The following is a 22,862-nucleotide window of genomic DNA, read 5'->3' as shown; positions in this document are numbered from 1 at the left end:
ATTCCCTCTTTCTTCCCTCTCCAGTAATGATCTCGGAGGGAGTTTATCTTGTCCTCCCTCACGATTAGTTAAATACTCGTTTATTGGTTCAGAAGATGGTCCTAAGAACCCAGACATCTAGTGCATCTTTAATTGACAATAGTTAAAAATTGCTCCTTTTCCAAATTAAAACAATTTGCACTTATTTTTTTTAAATGTTCATCACCTGTTTTGAAAGTAAAAGAAGTGACAGGTTAAAAAGAGGAGAAATAGACCCATGAACCTGATCACCAACTGAGTGTATTTACTAAACACTCATCATGCGTCCTTTCTGAAGACAGAATCCATCAAGCATTATTGCAAAAATTCTCACAATCTTATGAGTCTGTACTTAGGCAGAGGCCCAAATTTTAGGACCAGAGAAAGTAGACTTAATTATATTCAGGAGTTATACGAACAATAACAGAAACATTGTAACACTTTCAGTAAAGACTCAAAAAAAAGAAAAGAATATATAAAAATTGCAATTCAATCTGAGCTTTTCTCAATAGGATGTTACCTATGAGTGCTCACATAGAGAGAGCCACTTAGAGTCTTTCCAAATATTAGGGTGATTGGTAACTACTTGAGCTAAGCAAATTAAATAAATCATAGCTCGTGGTGGAATCTGGTTCATGTGCCTTTTTCTGCCTCCCAGAACCATCACTGCAAAGTTTCAATCCACTTAATATTAGTGAGAGAAATCACCAACGTGTATGTAGATGATACATAGCCCTATGTATAATAACTTGTTAGATACCAAGAAATACATAACATATTTCCCATTCTCAAGAAGGCTCCACTGTGTAGGTGAGATAGACAGAAAAGAATTAGAAGAGTTGGAGGGAAAATAACAATGCTACTTAATTTAATACAGTAAGAAAATTGGCATCATAAATAATAAATATTTAGTTGAAAGCTTCTACATTAAAAGTTTCAGAATTCAGCTCACATGTTATTCCTTTCAGGAAGCCAGGCCTCCCTCAATTCTCCTCTCCCTTGTCTTAACAGAAACTGAGTTAGGGACATTTAATATATGTTCTCATTACCCGCCTCTGCTTACTTCTAACAAAGTACTGGTACCAAACATGCTCTGTTTTAAATTTCTTCTTCATACGGTTAGTTCCTTGAAATCAGGGATTGTGTCATTCTCCTAGACAAATTCCTGACAAGAAAAATACAATTTGATAGCTGGTAAGTAGGAGGCGACCAATAATGATTCATCGGATTAGTAAACGGTACATGGTATCTGCTTAATAAATGTTACATAATTTTGTTGAATTGCCAAATGCAGAGGTAGTAAGTTTTATGATTTCATAAAAATAGAAAAATTTAAAAGGAATGTCAGGGAAGAAATCACCTCAACTGTGCAGTGACATCATTTTAACTTTCTTTATTGTTTATTTTGAATGCCATGCCATTCAGCAAACTTTACTCCAAATAACATTTGGATCTCTCCAAACTCAAATCCATACATAGGAGGTCTAAAATTTTTCACCATTTCAATAGTACTTTGACTTCTGAATTCAAAAGTCGTACATTTATAGATTCCCACTTTATTAAGAGAAAACATCATTGCATTTATAAGTTCTCTGACTTAAAACCTCGTATGTATAGCATATAAAAGATGTGAGGATTTTTTTTCAAGGAATCAATAATGAAGGCAAAAATTTCCAATTTTCTGATGCAGAGGTCCCAAAATGACTTATTTTGAAGTACTATCTACAGCCACATCAACCACTCAAACTCAGCAATTGAAAACTTGAGTGACGCAGAGATCAGGTAGCACGATAAATATTATTTATTCATTAATTTATTGACACAACCAGTCAACATACACATATTGAGCACTTACTGTGTGCCAAGTGTCACATTACTTGTTTGCATTGTGAACAACGTTAAGCTCTGTGAACACAAAGATGAATTTTTTAAAAAAATAGATGTCCAGCCCCCATGAAGCTCACTGTCTGTCCAGTGGGGAGAGATGGATAGTAATCATACAATTACAAACATGATTGTAAAATTACAGTGTAATGTAAATGATATAAAGGAGATGTACAAAGAGAGCAGAGTCTCTCAGAGTCAGAGAAGGTTTAAGAAACTCACTTTAGAAACTTTAGAAATCTAAAGAATAAAGAGTAACATGTTGGAGCAGAGGTTGTTGGGAAATGCAAAGGAATTGCAGGTAGAGGGAGCAGTATATACAAATGATCCGTGATGGGAAGAAACTGAGAGCATCTGAGGGACTGAAGGACCATGGTATGGAAGTTCAGGAAACAAATAGAAGGTCCTGCAGATGGAGATGGAGAGATAAGGGGGAGGCCGCCCATGGTGAACCTTATAGCTGGGTGTTAAGGTTTTTCTGTTTCTTCTAAGAGTAATAGCTTCCATTGAACTTTTCGAAACAGAGTGGTAACAATGTATGAATTTTGAGCCAATCACTCTGACTGCAGAGTGGAGAACAGATTGGAGTGGGGGTGGAGTGTCTATGGGGAGACCATTTCCGAGGCTTTGGAGTGATCCCACAGGAGACTGGCAACTTGAAACACAGTGTCTGTGGCGTGGAAAGAGGAGAAAGACATTTAGGCGGAAGTGTCCATAGTACTCTGATGGATTGAATTTACTTATGGTGAGTGAGTGAGAGCAAGGATTTATGTATAAGTACTAGCTTTATCTTACTCCTTGTGCCTTAGAGATAGAGGTTATATTTTGGACGAAAGCATCATGACAGTTCTTTAGCCTGCTACCCCCAGCATGGACTGTGTGAATGAAACTTGTCCCTCTCTCTCTTTCCTCTCACATCACCTCCAGGATATGTGGTAAGGAATAGACACAGTTTACATCACACACACACACACACACACCCCAATGTTGGAGAGCCCACATCTAATAGACTCTGTTTAATGTAAACAAAAATACATTGTATTTAGTCAATTTAATCAAAGTATAAGGTCAAAAGATCAAAGATTCTTGGCAGATGAACACCAGATCTATTTGACAAAGAAAAACTGTTGCTGTCCTTTCCCTCCTGTGGCTGCTGCTGCGTGAATACCTGAGGCCAGAGCCATAGCACCATCTCACAACCATGCGACAATGTGCCAGAGGAGAAAAAGCCAACACACTGAGGAATTAAAGAAATCCTCTATCACCGAGGTCATTGCTGAGCCATCCCTGAAGCCACAGACCTCAAGGTCACTTGTTATGTGAAATAATTAAATATCATTTTTCTTTATAGCAATTGTTAACTTTCACCAGACAAGGCATACAAAGCTGAAGTGCAAGCAATGTGTGATTCAAATCATTCAAATGAAAAGAAAAAAACCCACTTTGGAAGCAGCTTGTGTTAAGTACATGACACATTTGAGATTCTAAGTAAGAAATTGTGTGAGCTCAATTAAAACATTTTATATTAGCCAATTTTTATGAAAATATGAGTATCAAGTGAGAATTTTATAAACTCTTCTAAAAGTTTCCAGAATGTCTTTGAAAATATTAACAAGGAGAAATCTTAAAGAAACAGGAGATTTATGAACCTCTCTTGACTCACTTAAGAAGATATGAGCAGCCTTCCTTTGTTTAGAGACTCTTACTTTGTGCATACATCTATCGTTATGTTTATTTGTCCATCTATTCTTTCATTAAACTGTAAGTCCTTCGAAAGGATGAGAGTTTTGTTCTTTTTTTTTCTTGAATACCGTCAGAAATCCTATCAGAAACTATTGATTGAGAGAAAATATCACTACATTAGGATCCAGGAGATCCGCTTCTGAATTTGGCTGGCCCTGAAGTAGACTGACGGTCTCAAGCAAATCACTTAGTCCCTCTGGAGCCAAGTTGCCTCACCTGAAATACAGGGGGGCTGGTTAGCAGCAGAATTACGTATCACAAGAACCCCAATATACAAAATAAAGTCAGAACTCCTTTCATCAGAGAAAAGGTGGGGAGCACAGAGCTGTATGTATGTGTTCAACTTCATCCTCATTCCTATTACCCCATCACCTTTTACCTACTATCCCATTTATCACCCCTAACCTCACCCTTGGAGAAAAATGAGAATCGCTGGATGTGACCATCTTCACTGCACCTTCCAGCTTTCAACAAAGAATGAAAATAGGAACAAGGTGTGTGTGCATCTTCAATTAGATTCATTGCAAGATTAAGGTTCCTCCAAAAAGCAGGATAAACTAAAAACTTATAGCACACGAAGACGTGGCAATTATTAGACCATATTCTTCTCTGCCTTTAGACCCCTGTGAGCAAAAATATCCGTTACCTCATAGATAAGAACTCAGACCTCTCTGCAGTGGAGATGTTCTAATCCATGTATGAAGTTAGAATTACAGATTTCCTGAAGTGTCAGACCTGAGCCTGGAGAAAAAAAAGGACTTAAACCTTAAAATTCTGGTCCAATTTAGATACTCAAGGAGAACGAGTCTGCAAAGCCAAATAGCATGCCTTTGAAGTGGAATAGTAAATATAGAATATATTTTTATTTCGTTTAATAATTTGCAGGCATGTGCAATTATCATTTTTGTTGCCAACTTTCAAATTTTAGTCCGGATGCTATTGTTAATTATGATTCTGCTCAAATAGAGTGACACTTGAGTGTCAGAGGCCCTGGCAATTTCCGTATAGAGCATTGCCCCTGAAACACAAAATCCCAAGAAAGTGTTAATTATTCCGGTTAATCCTCACTTCAGCAAAGTTACTTAGTAGTCACTGTTCCGTTTTCTGGGAAACATTCACCACAGTAACCCCAACCTTTCAGATAGTGCCAGAATTCGTCAGAGACCTACAGCATTAAGTATTCCAGCCACAGCACAAACAAAAGAAAATGATAAACAAATGAGAAGATAAATGTGACAAATAACTTTTAAAAAAGGTATTTTAAGGCATATGCTACATTACATTCCCAAAGACGAATATTTATTTCAAAGATGATTTATTATTTTGGTCTGTTGAATTATCATCAGCAAGCAGGCAAGCAGAATAACTCTGAAACCATTACTGGTTACCTGGATTTTGCAGCTCTATTGAACAACTTGCGTGCAACCTTTACTGTGGTTTTGAGGCTTAGTTGCCCATTCATTAGGTTGACAAACTTGTCAAAAGCCTCCAGGACTATGTCAGTTATGTCAGAAACACTTACAGAAGTCACAGCACATGCCAGGGCTCAACTGAGTCCTGTCAACCATTGCCAAAATGACAAGAAACCCTTCTGGGGACAAAGGGCTGTGGAGAGAGATGAGCCCTCCCACTCAGATCCTGTTGACTTGCCAACCCAGTTCCACTGGTGCACTTCTGAGCAATTCTGTCTCTGCTTCTTGAGTGCCTTCGTCTTTCTGCATGCATTTTTTGATGCATTTTAAGAATCCTTAATTCATCTGAATGTTTTGGAGGTCAAGATGAAAATTGATGAACCATAGTTTTTGATGTAGGAGCCGGATGCTTAAACCCATATTTTAACACAGGAAGTTAAAAACAAACCCATGTTTATGAAAATCAGGAAACCAAAACAAAAACCAAATCCAAATAAATAATGCTGAGAAAATGTTCAGATTTAAGAATTAAATTATTTCGAACCCTACAAGGAAACATGGAATTCAGGTAGCTAAAATAATAAGAAGCATATTAAATTAAATTAAATTAACAATTTACCTCTTAAGGATTGGCAAAATCATATAACTGGCAATAAAATAACCTAAAATATTTCTAGACTCCTAAAAGTGACTCCTGTAAGTGTTTCTGATATAATTGACATAGTCCTGGAGTTAGAAATCTTTTCATAGAATTCAAAATGTTTTAAAATTAGAATACTCACATGAATACATCACATGAAAGAAATGAAGCAACAAAATGACTCAGAGTAATAAGAAGGTTGAGGGTAGAAGTACATGCAGGAAGATATGCTCTTCTATGCCCTCCCCTGTATTGCCAGAGGGAAGTCTGAAACTACACTTCCCAGAACCACTTGCCAGCTGTACTCCAGTTAATTCGCCAATGGGATGTATTTGCATTAGATAAGGAGAGAAGGAAGGAACACAGTAGAGGCGTCAGTGAGAGTGTGGGCTCCTTGGGTCCTACTCAAAACAAGATGTTCTAGCAATGTCAGTGCTGAATGCAGATTCATAAGGCTCTAGATAATACCACTTTTATTCCTTTTGCTTCTCCTACCCATCCTTCATTTGTAACCAGTTCCCCAAATGAAATTCCAATACAGTGGTTTCTGTTTCCCTCATTTAAAATGGCTGATCAGATCCTAAAAACTGTCTCATTCATTTACCACCAAATTCAAAAGGAGAGAAATAAAGCCCTGCCATTCTACTGGCCTCAGGGTGGATAATCATAAAATATTCCCATATTCACTGTATCAAATAATTATAGTGAAATTCCCCAAGCCCTCTTTCAAGTCTCTTGGGACTAAACTCTAGGAGGCTGACCGTTTCCAAATAGGTTTATTTATATCGGCGAAATAACCTATTTTACACAAGATGTACAGAATATGTGGTTGCTTCCAGTATTGTCTCACATAGCAAATTTAAATATACAAACAATTGCCTTTGGTGACCTAAAAAAGGACCAACTGGTCATAGGACACTCAGATGTTAGGTCTAGAGACAAGCTAAAAATCAATTTGCAGCAATACAATATATTTGAAGACATCTGGGAAATAATGTGACTGCAGGAACTTGCTGGAGAGCAGCTATCGAAGATGACTGGATCAGTTTATCCCTAAAGCTAAAAGACAGAGCTGAAAATAAATGGAAGCTCAGAATGTCAGCAGGAAAGTAAACTTCACATGAAATTCATGTTGGGAAATAATTTATTTTACTGGTCATACTTGTCCATGTAGGAGAGCTCACGTATGTTTGCTTGCTTTGGGTTTATTTTTAGGATCTGTACTGTTTCAAAAGAGAATTAAGATGACTTTCAAAGGTGCACATAATAGAGCAAAATAAGATTAATCAAGAATTATTGGGAATTATACAGAGGAGAATGAAGAGTAGGAAAATAAAATGAAGGCAGGACCAAAGATATATGGTAATATATTTACTAAACAGATGTATTGAATTTTACATAAAACTTCCCAGCAGTCAATAAGAAGACACAAACATGATTCATCACAAGTTTTAGATTCTCCATAAAATAGAAAAACATAATAGCAGGTACAACTATTGCTAATTCTGAGACGGGAGGTAATAATATCAATAACACCATCACTTATCAAACATTTGTCCATGCTAAGCACTGTCCTAAACACTTTACATAAATTAATATATTTGATCTTAACAAAAATCCTAAATAACTGGAACTACTGCTATCTGCGTTTTACAAAAGAAGAAATTGAATCAAACCAAGATCAAATGCCAGGCTAGGATGGCAAGGTTTTCGGCTAGGAAATGTCAGAGTTGGAATTGGATTCCAGGCAGTCTGGATCCCGAGTCCATCCTTTTAACAGTGTGTTTATAAAATTCTCAAAATAATGAACAAAATATTCGTATAGTAAACCTGGAGATGAATTCTATAGGGTAATTCCTTGTGTCACAAGACCTATGGCATCAGGCTGAAACACAAATCCAGAAAATCACTTCTAGAAAGTAAAAGGATGTGGCCAGGTACCCAGCTCTTTGTTCCGTTGCCTTAATCTAGAGTCGGGCTGTTACTCAAAGGCGGATAACTCCAAGGCCTGCAGGGACCCGACAGGTGACCTAGATCAGTGATGTGAGCCAGATGTAAGCAAAAGGAAGTAGCAAGGACAGTGATCAAAGAAGGAACTGTTTCTCAGTTCCAGGCATTTGTTGCCAGGCAGGGATATGTGCCCAGTGTTGCCAGATTTTTTATTGTTTCCAAGGAAATGCAGATTTTATGCAAATTTTATATTCCTTGTTAAAATGTGTGTATGTGAGAGTGTGTGTATACGCACACATACACACGCAGAAGGAACATGTCTACAAGCTGGATTTGACCAAGAGGCCTCTAGTTTGTCACCTCTACTTTAGCATCACTCAAGAAGTGGTTCTCAAATTTTATCCATGTCAACATGTGAGGGGAGCAGTGGATACGTGTAACATGAATCACCAGAGAATCGTCCTAAGGAGAGGACGTCACACCTCCCCGTTTCCTCCTTCCTTCTTCCTCTGCTTCCTCACATTCCATTGAGAATCATTGATTCACTGGAATGAATTTATTGCTTTTCTCTCAGGCAATCCTCCACAAGCATTTGTTTTTCTCTGCCAAGATTTTGAAATATATTGAGAGGTTGGGAATTTGGAATTATACTCCCTGGAAAGTACCTAGAGTACCTAGAATGCAGCTCTTTTAGGCTGCCAGGCAAATGCAGAGCCAACCTGAGTTAGGCCCCTCTGCATAGTGTCTTGTGAAATTTGAGTTGCCTAACCAACCTCACCTTGCCCAGAGGCAAATCAAGGTTTTCTTCAGAATGAATTCTAGGTCTACTCAAACAGTGATGAGAAAGAGAGGGCATACGAACATGAGTTTCTGTGGTTTTATGTCATGAGTCTGAAAACTTTAGCTTTCTCAGTGACTGTTTTCTTAAACCAATCATGTGGCAGTTAGGCTAAGGGAAAACTATAATAAAATTTAAAACAACGCCAGGAGTTGGGATGGTGTATAATTTTTACTACCTTCAGAATATCACAACAAAATACTGAAGGAAACAGAGAGGGGCTAATAGCCATGATATGGTTAAAATATGATATGACTAAAATATGGCTCCATTCTATTCTTAGTGTTATCAGTCAACACCACTGTTTCCATCCGTAAATAAGTTTGCTGAGGTTTCTTCATTTAGGGTTCATGAGAACATGTAAAAGACATGCATAATCATCCGTGCCAAAACTCTGATGTCACCTTGCTTTCTACTGAGTGCCTAACATAACACAGATCAAGGAAAACAATCTGGTGAACGTCGGAGTGCAATATGGTGTACCCAAGTAGAACAGTAGAGTCTTCAATAGAAGAGACCCCAACCAAACAACGGATTATAGAAATTGAAATTATTTCTAGAATCAGGGTGTGGAGTTGCAAGAGACAACCATATTCCTCTTCCCCAACCCTCTGCATCTGAGCACTGTACACCAAAACTGCTCTAACCTTTCTAACACACGATGCCTACAAGAAATAAGGGCCCCAACGCATGCTGGAGCAGAATGGAAAGAGGAGCTGTTCTTGCAAAGCTCTCCTCGGCTTCATTACGCTCTTCTCATGGAAAAAAAGAAAGAAATGTTCATCATAAGATTAATTGCAATTTTAGAAAAAATACATAAACTATACAGCAAGGATGAAATATATTACAGCAAACATGATGCAGCCTTTTAAGTATTATGTTTCCAAAAGATTTTTAATGAAGAGAAAGAAATGCTTATGCTCCAACAGTAGGTGAAAATGATAGAAGATAAAATTGATTACACAGAAAGATCTCACATATGCCAACCCAGACATGGAAAAACTGTTAAGAGTGATTGCTTCTAAGTGGTGAACTACAAAGTGTGTTTTTATTCTTTTTGTATTTATTTTTTTTCTATTTAATCCCAGTGTTCTACAGTAAATATGTAATTATTTTTATAATTGGAACTCCAAATTTCAAACTTCTTAATGAGCAATTGGCCTAAAAATATGAGTAATGAATAGACTGAGGTTCTTCCTGCCAAGAAATTCTGCCACCCACAGTTTAAAAGGAAAAGTACGGTCTCATAGGACAACAACAGCCAAAGTAATCAGCTTGTGTTTACATCCATCTGTTTTAGTCATACACAAAAACACTGTCTATAAAGGCCCATCTCAGTAAAACTGAGGGACCACAAACACCATGAAGAAATGGCCTTCATTTCTCACTGGCCACATTTTCTCCCTTTCTTATCGGGTAAAGGTAACATCTACTCAATTTGTCAAGGCTATTTTGTGATGAAAAACGGATGAAGTTATTAGCATTTCTGCAGAAGTCTTATAAATGCCACTCACATATTTTTGTACTCTTCACCACATCAAGGTTTTTATGCTTGAAGGATAAAAGGTATATGAGAGGACTCAGAAGAGAATTGTATTTCTTTTGAATTGATGTTATAGCAACTAATTGTCATTTGTAACTCTTCTTTTCCTATAATATTAAAAAAGAGAAAAATCTTTTACTGCAAAAACAATTAGGCTGGCAATCCGCAATTATTAGTCATTGATTTTTGTGCAAGCACTTTCTATGTCAGAATGCTACTGTGGGGATAAGATATATGTAAATATTGGGACCGAAGTTGGCTAAGCCTACACTTCTCTGATTAAATAATATGTCAATTTCATCCATGTTTTCTATTCTCAGCAAGCAGGAAGTATTGTTCACTAAAACCATGATGATATAGAAAATCATCTTTTTAAGTCATCTACGAGGAAGACAAAAGTCTAATTTAAGGTTAAGATTAGCTTATCATTAAGTCCATCTGACGATAAGTTAGAGAACAGCAGCTGCTAGCTGTGTATGCTTAGTCCATGTAAGTTGGCACTGTTAGCCTATTTCACAGAAGATGTAAGCGTGGCTCAGAAAGTTTAAGTAACTCATTCAAGATCACACAGGTACCAAGTGTTGCAAATCACCAACAGTGTCCACCCTGGACTGATATTCAAAAACTTTAGAAAGCGAAGAAGCAAATGTTCTTTTTTGTGTGTATGTGAGGAAGATTCACCCTGTGCTAACATGCATTGCCAATCTTCCTCTTTTTGTTTTGGCTTGAGGAAGATTGGCCGTGAGCAAATATCTGTACCAGTCTTCCTCTGCTTTGTATGTGGGATGCCTCCACAGCAAAGCCAATAGTGGAGCAGGTCCACACCCAGGATCCCAACCTGCAAACCTGGGCCGCCAAAGCAGAGTGCTCAGAACTTTAGCCACTCGGCCATGGAGCCAGTCCCGGAACAGATGTTCCTTTAATCTTATTTTCCAAGTGCACTTCACAGCTCTCTCCATCACTTATCTCCACTTGCCTTTGTGTGTTGTCTTCATTCTCTCTCATTATAGACTGTTTTCTTATACATAACCCTCACATCTCCAAAAGTCTAGTGTATTTTCTCTCTTAAAAAAATTCCTGGGCCTGGCCCCATGGCGGAGTGCTTAAGTTCGTGCACCCCACTTCAGCGGCCCAGGGTTTCGGGGGTTCAGGTCCTGAGCACAGACATGGCACTGCTCATCGGGCCATGCTGAGGTGGCATCCCACACAGCACAACCAGAGGCACTCACAAGTACAATATATAACTATGTACTGGGGGGCTTTGGGGGGGAGAAGAAGAAGGGAAAAAAAAAAAAGAAGATTGGCAACAGATGTTAGCTCAGGTGCCAATCTTTAAAAAAAAAAACAGAAAAAATCCTGTAAAGCTTCTAATTAGCCCTGAATAAGTAAGGTCCCCTCTCACCAGACCAATCAAATGTGGCCGGTGGATGGGGTCTTGTAAGAAAATGGAAGCTCCATTGTAACCCCATTGTTTAGGAGAGAAGGAAACAGTTCTTGAAGGAGGGAAGATCTTCTAGGCAGCAAAACAACCATTAAAATGCAATACGCAATTATATGTAAATATAAGAGAGTAAGGTTTGTGGTTTAAACCATATGTTGTTTTTTAAAAAAATTCGTTTATCCCTACCTCTCTTTGCCATTTAACGGCAGAGGTTTTCTACCATTATTGGGATAGAAATAATACAGAAAGAGCAGCAAGATAAATTTTTGGACTTTTGAGATCCTAAGTAGATTTTGGCAGATAGCCAAGATAACAATCATGACACCATGGTTTTTGACTGCCAGAGCTCCATGAGTGAATAAAAAAAAAAATTGTTCTTATCAATTCCAATGACTTGGCTTTAAATAGCAAGAGCAAAATCCCAGAAGAATCAGAACATAAAGGTAATGGCATAAAGCAAAGTATGAAAGAATCATGACAATTTCTCCTTACAGAAAAAAAAAGACAAACAGTGGGTTGGTGTGAAAGTAGAAAAAACAGGGTAAAGTTCACTGGGGTTTAGATACTGAGAAGTTCCCAGGAAGTCTTTGGGCCTGGGTAAGTCCTTGGGAGTGGAGAACGGGATAAGGGAAATTGTGATAGAATTTCAGAGGTAGCAAACTGAACCGAAGGGCAGCTGCTTGGCTTTCCCAGGCTTAATTGAGAAGACAGCAAACCTATTAGGGAAGCCAGAGATCCAATGTGAATCCCCAGTGGCTGATGCGTGTGTCTGGGTGAGCATTCCTGAAAGCGGCAGCCACAGGGAGGCCCTTCTATCCCCATGGGTGCAGGGAAATGGCTGAGTCTCTTGAGGGAGATGGAGGAGGCTAGTAAATTCTCTCTTAGTTTCAAAGAAGAGAGGAAGGAAAGTTCATGCAGCTGACTCCTGGCCGCCAAGGTGGAAGCACTGACTTCACAGCAGAGATAACTGGGATCCAAAGTTTACACCCAAAAGCATGAGGGACAAGTTACAATTCAGCAGCGGCCAATAAAGACCAAAGGCCACTGAGGACAGAGGTGCACCTCACACCCCACTCCTAGTACCAAAAATTTAGTGAATTCTCTCAAATGCAGTTGTTACCAAGGAAAAAGGAATGAATGAAGGCATAGGAGTGGGGGTAAATTTTTAATTGAGGTGGTGTTTACCCTAAAATGACTGAGTTTAAAATCGGTCGTGACGGGCCAAAGACCTTAATAGACACTTCACCAAAGAAGATATACAAATGGCAAATAAGCACATGAAAAGATGCTCCACATCACATGTCATCAGGGAAATACAAATTAAAACAACCATGAAATACCACTGTATACCTATTAGAATGGCCAAAATCTAGAACATTGACAATATCAAATGCTGGCAAGGATGTGGAGCAACAGGAACACTCATTCATTGCTGGTGGGAATTCGCAATGATACAGCCACTTTGGAAGACAGTTTGGCAGTTTCTTACAGAACTAAACATACTCTTACTAAGATTTAGCAATCACACTGCTTGGTATTTACCCAAAGGAGTTGAAAATTTATGCCCACACAAAAACTTGCACAGGGATGTTTATAGCAGTTTTGCTCATAATTACCACAACTTGGAAGCAAACAAGTTAGTGAATGGATAAATAAACTGGTACATCCAGACAATGGAATGTTATTCAGTGCTAAAGGAAATGAGCTACCAACCCATGAAAAGAAATAGAGGAAACTTGAATATATATTACTAAGTGAAAGAAGCCAATCTGAAAAGGTTACAGACTGTATGACTCCAACTACATGACATTCTGGAAAAGGCAAAGTTGTGGAGACAGGGAAAAGATTAGTGGTTGCCAGGGGTTGGGAGAAGGGGAGGAATGAATAGATGGAGCACAGAGGATTTTCGAGGCAGTGAAACTACTCCCTGTGATACTATAATGGTGGATACGTGTCATTGTATGTTTGCCCAAACCCAAAGAATGTACTACCCCAAGAGTGAACTCTAATGAAACTTGTGGACTTTGAGTGATAATGATGAGTTGGTGTAGGCTCATCAATTATAACATTGTACCACTGTGGTGTGGAATGTTGATAATAGGGAGACTGTGCATGTGTGGGGACTAAGGACATATGGGAAATCTCTGTACCTTCTGCTCAATTTTGCTGTAGATCTAAAACTGCTCTAAAAAATTGGATGTGACTGGGTTACCTTAAATGGCTAGAATAAGGGTCCTACAGCCAAGCAGAAATGAAAGCCCATGTGTTGTGTTGGATTTTAAAGAAATAAGCACATTACATTTTTGCACAACCTAGACTGTGACTGTGTAAAATTCATAACCAATACAAACATATAATTTATGCCTGTATATGCATTCATATTTTTATGCATGTCTACGCATTTATGTGCATATATAAAAATAAAATACAGGGCATTTGATTTAAGCTTTAAATTAATATAATTTTAATTATGAAAATACTTAAATGGATTGAATTGCTTCTTTCATAACTAAGCATTGCCTATCCATGAAATTCTTTTGAATTATGTGGTGATTGGCTGAATAATCTCTTTTACACTTTTTGAACAGAGGCTGGGATTCAGCCTGTTACTGAGGCAATGAGAAAATGAATGCATGACTATGTACAATGTAGACCACAGCAACCATCAAATGAAAGAAGAAGAGTATTTGGGCAAACTGGTGATACTGGGTACTTGTTCTGACTAAATTTTTCACCTTGTTTGGCAGTAGTTTTGGTACCATACAAACAACTCTTTAATGAATTCTCTCTTTACTATTTTACATGTGTTTTACTTATTTCTTCCCAATATTTTGACTGCCCCCTTTAGCTGGTTCTTCTCCTTCTATCTGTCATCATTCGTCAAGGGGCTCCCTCAGAGACAGCAATTGGTGACGATTATGTGTAAACCTTATGATATTGTGTAGATTGTACCCCACTTCCTTTAAAATGAAACCAAATTCACAGTTTATACAGATTTCATGCATTTTTCTATTGACTAGTTATTAATAATTAATTAATTAATAGTAACTAATTAATATTAATTAAAGGCATTTCCATAAGATATTATACTTGTAAAATTCCATTATTAATTAATTGGAATATAAGGCATTTTTATTTTTCTGAATATGATTTATGCAGACACAGCTATTAACATATTGATAGAATACAAACAAAAGTAAAAAGCAATCATAGAATAAAACAGATCAACTTTAAAAATTAAAAGAATATATCAAATAGAATGTCAGAGGGAAATATCTTGCTAATTTTATAATCTAAGACCAATGTGACCTTGATCCCACTGTAACTGCAACACAATTAGATACTTTATGATCAATTGATTAAAACAATTGCCCTGTAGACACTAATCATATTTACAATATGAGTTACTACAACAAAAATCTGTATCACATAAGAAAAGGAAAATTCTGCTGAGAGCTTGCTTTCTTTAAACAGTCAGGACTTTTTTAAAAAGACAGAAAAAGAATAACATACCCATTTGTTTTAACGGTAGCATCTCTGCGATCTATACCTTTTTCTATGTTCAAGGTACAGTATGCAGTCAACAAAAAAAAAAGAAAACAGGATATCCAGAAAGAAATGTGATATAGTCATATAATATTAGTGTTTGAATTCTTTCATTTACACTCCATAATGTTCTGCTTTAATTATCTCCTAAAGATAGAATCCCAAAGAGGTGGCCCAAAATAGGAGTGAAGACATCCGTATAGCTTTATTCTTCTGTCTGGTGACAAAAAGCGTTCCAGAGAAACTTCCCATCCGACCATCAGTGCCATTTACCCACATAGCAGTCCCACCAACAGGTAACCAGATACACAGCTATTCAGAACATACCACACTGCTTGCTTAATCAAAAGTTACACATAGAATTTTGGTTGGGTTTTCTTCTGTTATTATATGAACAGAAGCAGACTTTAAATGGGCTACTTTACTTTCACGAGTTAATTCCTTATAAACAGTCCCAGCATATTACTTTATTTCTTGTTAAAGTTGAAACTTCCTGACAATGAAATTGAGGCATCAGCGTTTTAGTAACAGGTTGTTGAAGAAGGAATTGTGTCATTAGAAGGCAGAGAGTAGACTACATAATGAGCCACGTTTTTTAAAGACCAACGTAGTTCCTTCTTACTCTAAATTTTTATGACTATAATTTTCCATAAGTAGAAGCAGTTATTTGAGGATAATGTAATTTATTTTTATTTTGCAAACACTTTCTACATACATACATACGTATATACATATATATATATATATGTATATATATATATGCCAGGTGATGTTTTAAATATTTTATAGATATGAACCACTTTAATCCTCATAATAACACAACGAGATAGGTACTCTTAAGCTCCCACTAAAAAGGTGAGAAACCTGAGGCACAGAGTAATTAAGTGCTTTGCTCAAGGACACACAGCCGTCTGAATCAAGGATCCGTGCCCTCAACCACTGTGTCAGGTAGTCGCGGAAATGTGGATGCCTTGATTCGCTCTGACAGAGTAGTCATCTTATTCAATCAAATCCCACAGTTTAAACCACCTCCATGGTTTCCACCAGAATTTTTCTAAGGGTTACAGTTAGCAAGATAAATTAGTAAGAGGAATTATAAATATATATTTTCCTTGTATTTCCAGACACCATGCTATCTATTTTCCTACTACCTTAGTAACCACTAAAATAAAGTGGAAGAAGGTGAGTTCCTACGTAAAAAAAAATGTTATATCCTTGACCCTTTGTGTGACAGTCTGATACACACAGGAGAGTGTTTTTCTTGCAAGACAATAACTTTGCAAGTTATGTCTGCATACATATCCGACAGTGTCTCAGCGTCAAGTGTCTTGGGGTGAGATTTTGTGTATTTGCACAGCAGAACATTTGACGGAGAGATTTCAGAAGGACTTACAGTATGCTTCTGTCTCGGGAAGTGTGGCTTACATTCATCATGCTGGCTTTCTTTATCGACAACAATGTCAATAGAAAGAACTGTAACTTGGAAAGTCACTCATGGAACTCTCTATGCATTAACTGAACTCAAAATTTTCAATTCCTTGGGAGTCTAAAACCATCTCCTTTTTCTGCTCTGAGGAATCATCTGTTGAGTTTTTCCATTCTCTCTGTCAAACATCAGCTGCAGTAAATGGCAGACCATCGACAGGCTGCTTTGTTCCCTTTTGATGGCAGAAGCACTGTATTTGGAGTCAGAGACTCTGGAACTGGGTCTTAAAGCTGTCACTTACTGGCTGTGAGGTCTTGAGCCAATCTCCCCATCTCCTCCGATCTGCAGAATTTTCATCTATAAGAAGGGAACAATACTGACATCTCCTGCACAAGGCTGTTGGATAATTAAATAAACTTCTGTATGGTGTGGGGCAATTTAAAGTTAATTGTTGGTATCCAGTATTAGTTTTGGTAGTAACTAGAAGATGAGTGACCAATAGCCAAAACTTGTAAGCATCTGAAACTTGGTTCCTAATTGCCTAAAATAGGAAGAAATGACAATGTATATACAGATAAACTCAACGTTTATGATCCGCAACTGGTTACAAGCAGCTTTCTACTATCACTGTTTTCTCCAAATAAACTTAAGCAAAGACTTTTGGATACTCCAAAAGATTTAGATAACTTATTAATAGAATATTATTTTTAAAAAAAAAAAAAGGCCTTCCTACATTATTTTGAGACTACTATATCTAAGAAATATCGTAGTGGAAATGCCATGATTACCAACCCACTTTCTTTAGCTCAGAGACTTAAGGGAGCAACTAAATTAAATACTTTCTGAAAATCCACACGATATTTGGTAAATTTGAGAATTACATTCATAAGACCAAATTGTACTCTTCCACAACGCAAGAGAAGAATTTTGCCTTCATGAGCTTTCCATAAATCTGAGAGAAGAAAAATAAATTGCAGTATTTTTAGGTACTCTAGACATGTTACTTACATGAGCAGCCCAAGAAATTCTGTTTGATTGAACTTAGCTGAAAAACAGACTCTAACAGAAGTGAAAACCCTTTGATGTATCTCTTGGAAGGTCCATTTATAGCACTTCCACATGAAAAAGCCCAGTGTCAAAAGGGTTTTTCAAGACAAGGGTGCTTTTGCCCACATGGAAAATGAAGAAGCAAGCAAAGGTTTTTGTGATAATCCCCTAGCCCCAATTTCTGGAAATTTTGCCCAGTTTTTAGGAAACACTTTCTCACCCCTAACTAGCATCGCGTTCCCTGAGCTACCAATGAGGATTTATTTCTGATCATTGATTTCTAAAGAAAACATCACTTGACATGTCACGTCTCAAAGATATTCATATTTAAGTAATGGAGGCAGTATCCCAGAGCAAGATAGTTTAATCAGTGAAGCATTGGTGTTGAGCAAAGACATATTTAGTCTCCCTCCTTCTCTTAAGACCTGATCTGTGTCTTAAGATCTTGAGATCCTTTTGAAGAGGACCTACTCCCAGTGACAGGGTGACTTAGAAACATCCAGGTAGAAAATAGAACATAAAATACTGTTCTTTTTACCAAATTGAGAGCAGGTGAGATCAGAGTCACATTTAAATATCCCTTCTTTTACCATAAAATTATTGCCAGAGGGAAATATCTGGTTCCTTATCAAAATACATATTTATTGGATTCAGATAATGGAGAAATTCTTTTCATTCCACTTAAATATATCTTGACTTGGCATTCTAGCCAGAAAATGATTGAGTAATAGTGAATAACTGAATTTTAATTGGTATATAGGTAGGCAATCCCCACTGGCATGCTGTGTGCAACAGTATCTTACTTTTAGAATTGAATGAAATACTAGAAAAATTAACATTTTTTAGGGAAAAAATGATTTTTTTCTCATCCTCATGTTGCAATTACATATTTGGGAACTAGGTTTCTTCCCAAATGTCACTGAGACATTCTATTAAGAGTCTCATTATAAGAAAAGGCTCTTTTCCCAGGGAAAAAAAAGTTGAAGTGTACGCATTATACCCAACAGGAATCTAAAATCTTTCACTTTCTACTGAATTTTATGCAGTAGCTACTTTATCTTCTATTCCTTTTGCCTTCATTTGGTTTATTTTTGTTGCTATAGTTTAAAACTGTTTAATTTGACTTAATCCTTAATATATGATTGGATAAATGTAGCTATGAAATATATAGGTTTGTATGTTTTATGTTCACAGACATACGTTTTTAGAAATAAAAATCTAATATAATCTGCAAATCTTTTTCTTTTCAAAGAGGGTGAGCTTCTGAGGAAGAAAGCATGGTAATTTGTGGATAGTTATCATACCAAAAAGAACCTCGATTGCAGATGCCATGTTAAACAAATGAAATACAGTAAATTAAGTGAAACTACTTTCTCTAACACTTTATGCCTCAATCTGTTAATTTTGAAGAAGGCCCCATAGTGAGGCTCATTTCAGTACAAAGTCGTATTATGCAGATATACTACATTTATTTATTTTTCTTTATGAAAAAAATATATAAAACTTTACAGCCTGCCCCAGTTCTACATTAGGATAGCAGGAGAAGCTTTTCTATGTCTGAGTTCCCCGATCCCCTAGATATCTCTTCACGTTTCCTCTATCTCATACTGCCCAGTGTTTCAAGCCTCCTCTGAGCCCCGGAAGCACGGGTCAGGGAAGGGGTGTCCTTTCTTCTGCCTGTCTTTATATTTCTGACCCGTGTCCTCCAACATCCTCTAAGATATTATTCTCTCAATTATACCCTTCTCCTGGATCTTCACCTCCCTCAGCGACTCCTTCCTTTCAGCCATTATATATAAACAAAATGATAAGTCTCTTTTCTATCTTAGGAAAAAAATGAAACTTCCTTAATCTCTTTCTCCTCTGGTTACTGACCTCTGCCTCTCCTCCTCACCACTGATCTCCTCAGTGTCGCCTCCCTTCAGACAGCTACTCACCACTTCCTCTCCCTCTCGTTCCATTCAGTTCACTCTTCATCCTTTGTCCTCAGTTGTCTATGCCACTACCCTGCTAAGGGTGCACAGAACAAGCTTCTAAAGGCCAAATTCAAGGCGTCTTTCATCCTCAGATAACTTGACCTCTCACAGTCTGAGGCGTTGCCGACCAAGCCATCCTTTTCTTTTCAAAACTCTCTTTCTCACTTTCTTCCTGTTCTCCTTCTAAATCTCTGACCAGTTCTTATGCGTCCCCTGCTAGACCCCTCTTCACGCTCACCCCCACAAATGTTGTTCCTTAGGCTTCTGTCCTTGGTCCTCTTTTTCTTTCCAGAGATTCTCTGCCTAACTCTGCGCATTCCATTTCTGCCACATTCACGGGTCCCTCTTGCTATACCCACTTTGGAAAATCTGTTTCTTCTCAAGGTTCTTTCCATACACCTCTTTGCTTCCTCATCTATAGAATGGCGTCAATAAGAACAACTACTCAGTAAGTCGTTAAGTGATCAGATTAGTCAACACGTGTAAAGCACTTGGCGTGTTGCATGCCACAATGTCAATAGTCATTGGCTATTGTTTTTATAGTCTCTTTACATAGTCTCCTAGAGGTAATCCCAACTATAATTAATGATTATTTCAGTAACTCCCAAATCTCTCTACCAGATTCTCCCATCCCTCTACTCACGGTCATGCTAAGAGCTATTCTGTCTGCATCTGTGCGTCAAAATTTTACGAAGAACATGCTGTGTGTGAAGCACTCTTTTAAGAATAGACTATACAAAGTTGGACAAGGTAAAAAAAGTCTTTTGAGACCAAGTTGCTCAGTCTATTAGGGAAGTTGGACAAGTCAACATAGCTATTAAACTATGTGGTAATGTGGCAAATGGGAGAGTATATAGATGTAAAATCAAGGCATGGCCATTCTTTAATTCAATCTAAAAATCTGGTAATCATCCTCTACTCTTCTCTGTTTCAGGTATAAGAAAAGGGGTCAGTGAATGGGACAGAAAAGAATTCAAGCCCCGAAGTGCTGCTTCTGAAATAACTCTTGAAACCCATCCACTCCTCTCCATTGCCACTTTTACTGCTTTATATCAGCAATCCTTCTTCTACACCATTTGTTCACTGTGTCACCTAACAAACAAATCTAATCCATTTCTCCTTTACTTTAAAGATGTTCAGCGGATCTCTACCATCCACATCAAAAAAATTAAATCTGTGGATAGCAGAGAAGAACTAGTTTCATGTCTCCAGTTTCATCCAACCTACACATGTTCTATGCTCCAGACAAAAGGAATTGCATTCCTGGAAACACCAGCAATTCATCAGTCCTCAGTGCCTTTGCATGTACTTCTTCCTCAGCCTGGTGAATCTCTCCTCTCAGGAGGACCAGAACTGGCCTCACCTTTACGCCAGCCCAATTAATTACTGGCAGGGGTTAGGTGTTTAGGGAATCAAATGAGGACTTCAGAGAGAATAACAAACCAGGACAGAGTCCACGTAGGCAGCATCAAGTTCAACACCAAAGCCGCAGTAAGGTGGAGAGGATATTGTATCCTGGCAATGATAATGTTCAGGAGTGGTGATGAATTCTAGGTTAACCAGCAAGAATACTTATGAGTACTTAGAGCTCATCTTTTTTAAGTTAGCTAGTATCTGAAATGGATGAATTGGGTGGTCTTATAAAAATAACAGCAAAGCATTCAATGATATACATTTAACTCCCGTCTAGGGAAACATCGCTAATCTTTTACACATCTTCCTATTCATCCCTTTTTTGTGAATACTAGCATAAACTCTCCCCATTCATTCTCTCCTAGCACTTCATTCTTTGCAGACCCATAAGTTCTTTTAGTTGTATCAAATCACATGATTGTTCATTAGTTTCATGTTTGTCTTCTCAATCTGACTATGAATCTCAAATAATAGTGACTCCATATTGTTCATGATAGACATTCCATAAATCTTTGTTGAAGGGAAAAGTGAATAAGAACATGAACAAATATCATTCTTCCTCCGTGTGAAAAGGGTTAATGTTAGGTAGGTTGTTGACATAGGTCTTTTCCCATTAAAATATCTTCTGCAGTTGAAAGGATTAGGTATGAGGCCATGCCTAGTTTGGGGACTGGATGTCTGCCATAAGCCTACCTCCATGATTTTCCATATCAGCTATATCTTAAGAGTGCCATCATATCTTCCTTCTCAGGATACCACAAAGATAGACAGGACTTCTGAGGTGAGCCATTCCCTTGGTTAAAAATTATCAGGCTTTTTGTTTCATCACTGTAAATAAAAATGTAAAGAAAATACATGTTAAAGTTGAAGGTAAATGTCTAACGTTAACTAACGCTTGTGTGAGTTTGTTGTTGTTGTATATAGTTTCTCTTCCCCTCCTCATGAATTTGTGAACCTCCGAAGAATAGTTTGTTCTTGGTTGCAAAACTGCAATCACTTCTCAGCCTTTCACACATGCTTTGGGTATTCCTCTACTGATCTTGATGATATCGTGGGAAACAACTGTACTAAATTAGACTCAACTCTTCCGCAGAACTCCAGTAGGGAATTGTAATGCATCTGCATAATATGATGTTGGGACTGAATTGGGCCATCCGGCAGTACCGTTTTTAAAATTATAAGCAATAGGAACAAACGGTTAGGGAAATGTCCTCTCAATTCCCTCAACTATGCATTTAGCAGATTTCCACTACATGGCTTTATATTCATTAACATTCATGCCGTTGTCTATAACCTCATTTGCTTCAGTGTTTGCTTTGGATTTGCCTTGCTGAAATATTTGTCTTTCTGCTTCTTCTGGAGCTTTGATTGATCCTTTTGGTTTTAGCAGAATATTCTAGAAGGGTAATTACTAAAAACTTATTTATAAACACAATTTCCAGATAAATTTTTCTCAAAAGAAATACATAAATAAGGCCACTTTTCACTGATCAGGAAAATTTTTTGAAAGATACGCTCATTGAATTCGGTGCCTCCCCAGCCTCTCAGTTTTATTTCAAAAGTGGAGAAATAATTGTCAATACCTGCATTTCCTATTGTGCATTGTTTTTTCCTAATGAAAAGCCTTCTGTCTGAGTTTAACTATAAGCTGAGTGATTAGTCAGTAGGACATGGGCTTTAAGTTGGGGTTTTTTTTCTATTAAAGATGATAGGTTTCCACAGAAATATCTACACTATCTTATTTGGTTCCCCGTGTCATTAGATTGCACACATTTGTGAGAGCTCACACGTACTGAATTTGGGGATACAAGGAAAAGCCTTGCTGTCTTTCTTGAGCAAATTGGGCTGACCCATATATGTGTGTTATTTATGCCCTTGGTTTCATCATTATAATGTTTTAAATAGAGGCATAGACATCATACAGTATCAAAGACCTCCTAAAACATTTTTATTCCATTTTGATGTTTTGTTTTTTTCATCTTTGT

Source organism: Equus asinus, chromosome 10, assembly GCF_041296235.1.
Source record: "Equus asinus isolate D_3611 breed Donkey chromosome 10, EquAss-T2T_v2, whole genome shotgun sequence".
NCBI lineage: Eukaryota > Metazoa > Chordata > Mammalia > Perissodactyla > Equidae > Equus > Equus asinus.
The sequence above is the reverse complement of the archived record's forward strand: the minus strand, read 5'-3'. Positions refer to the sequence as shown.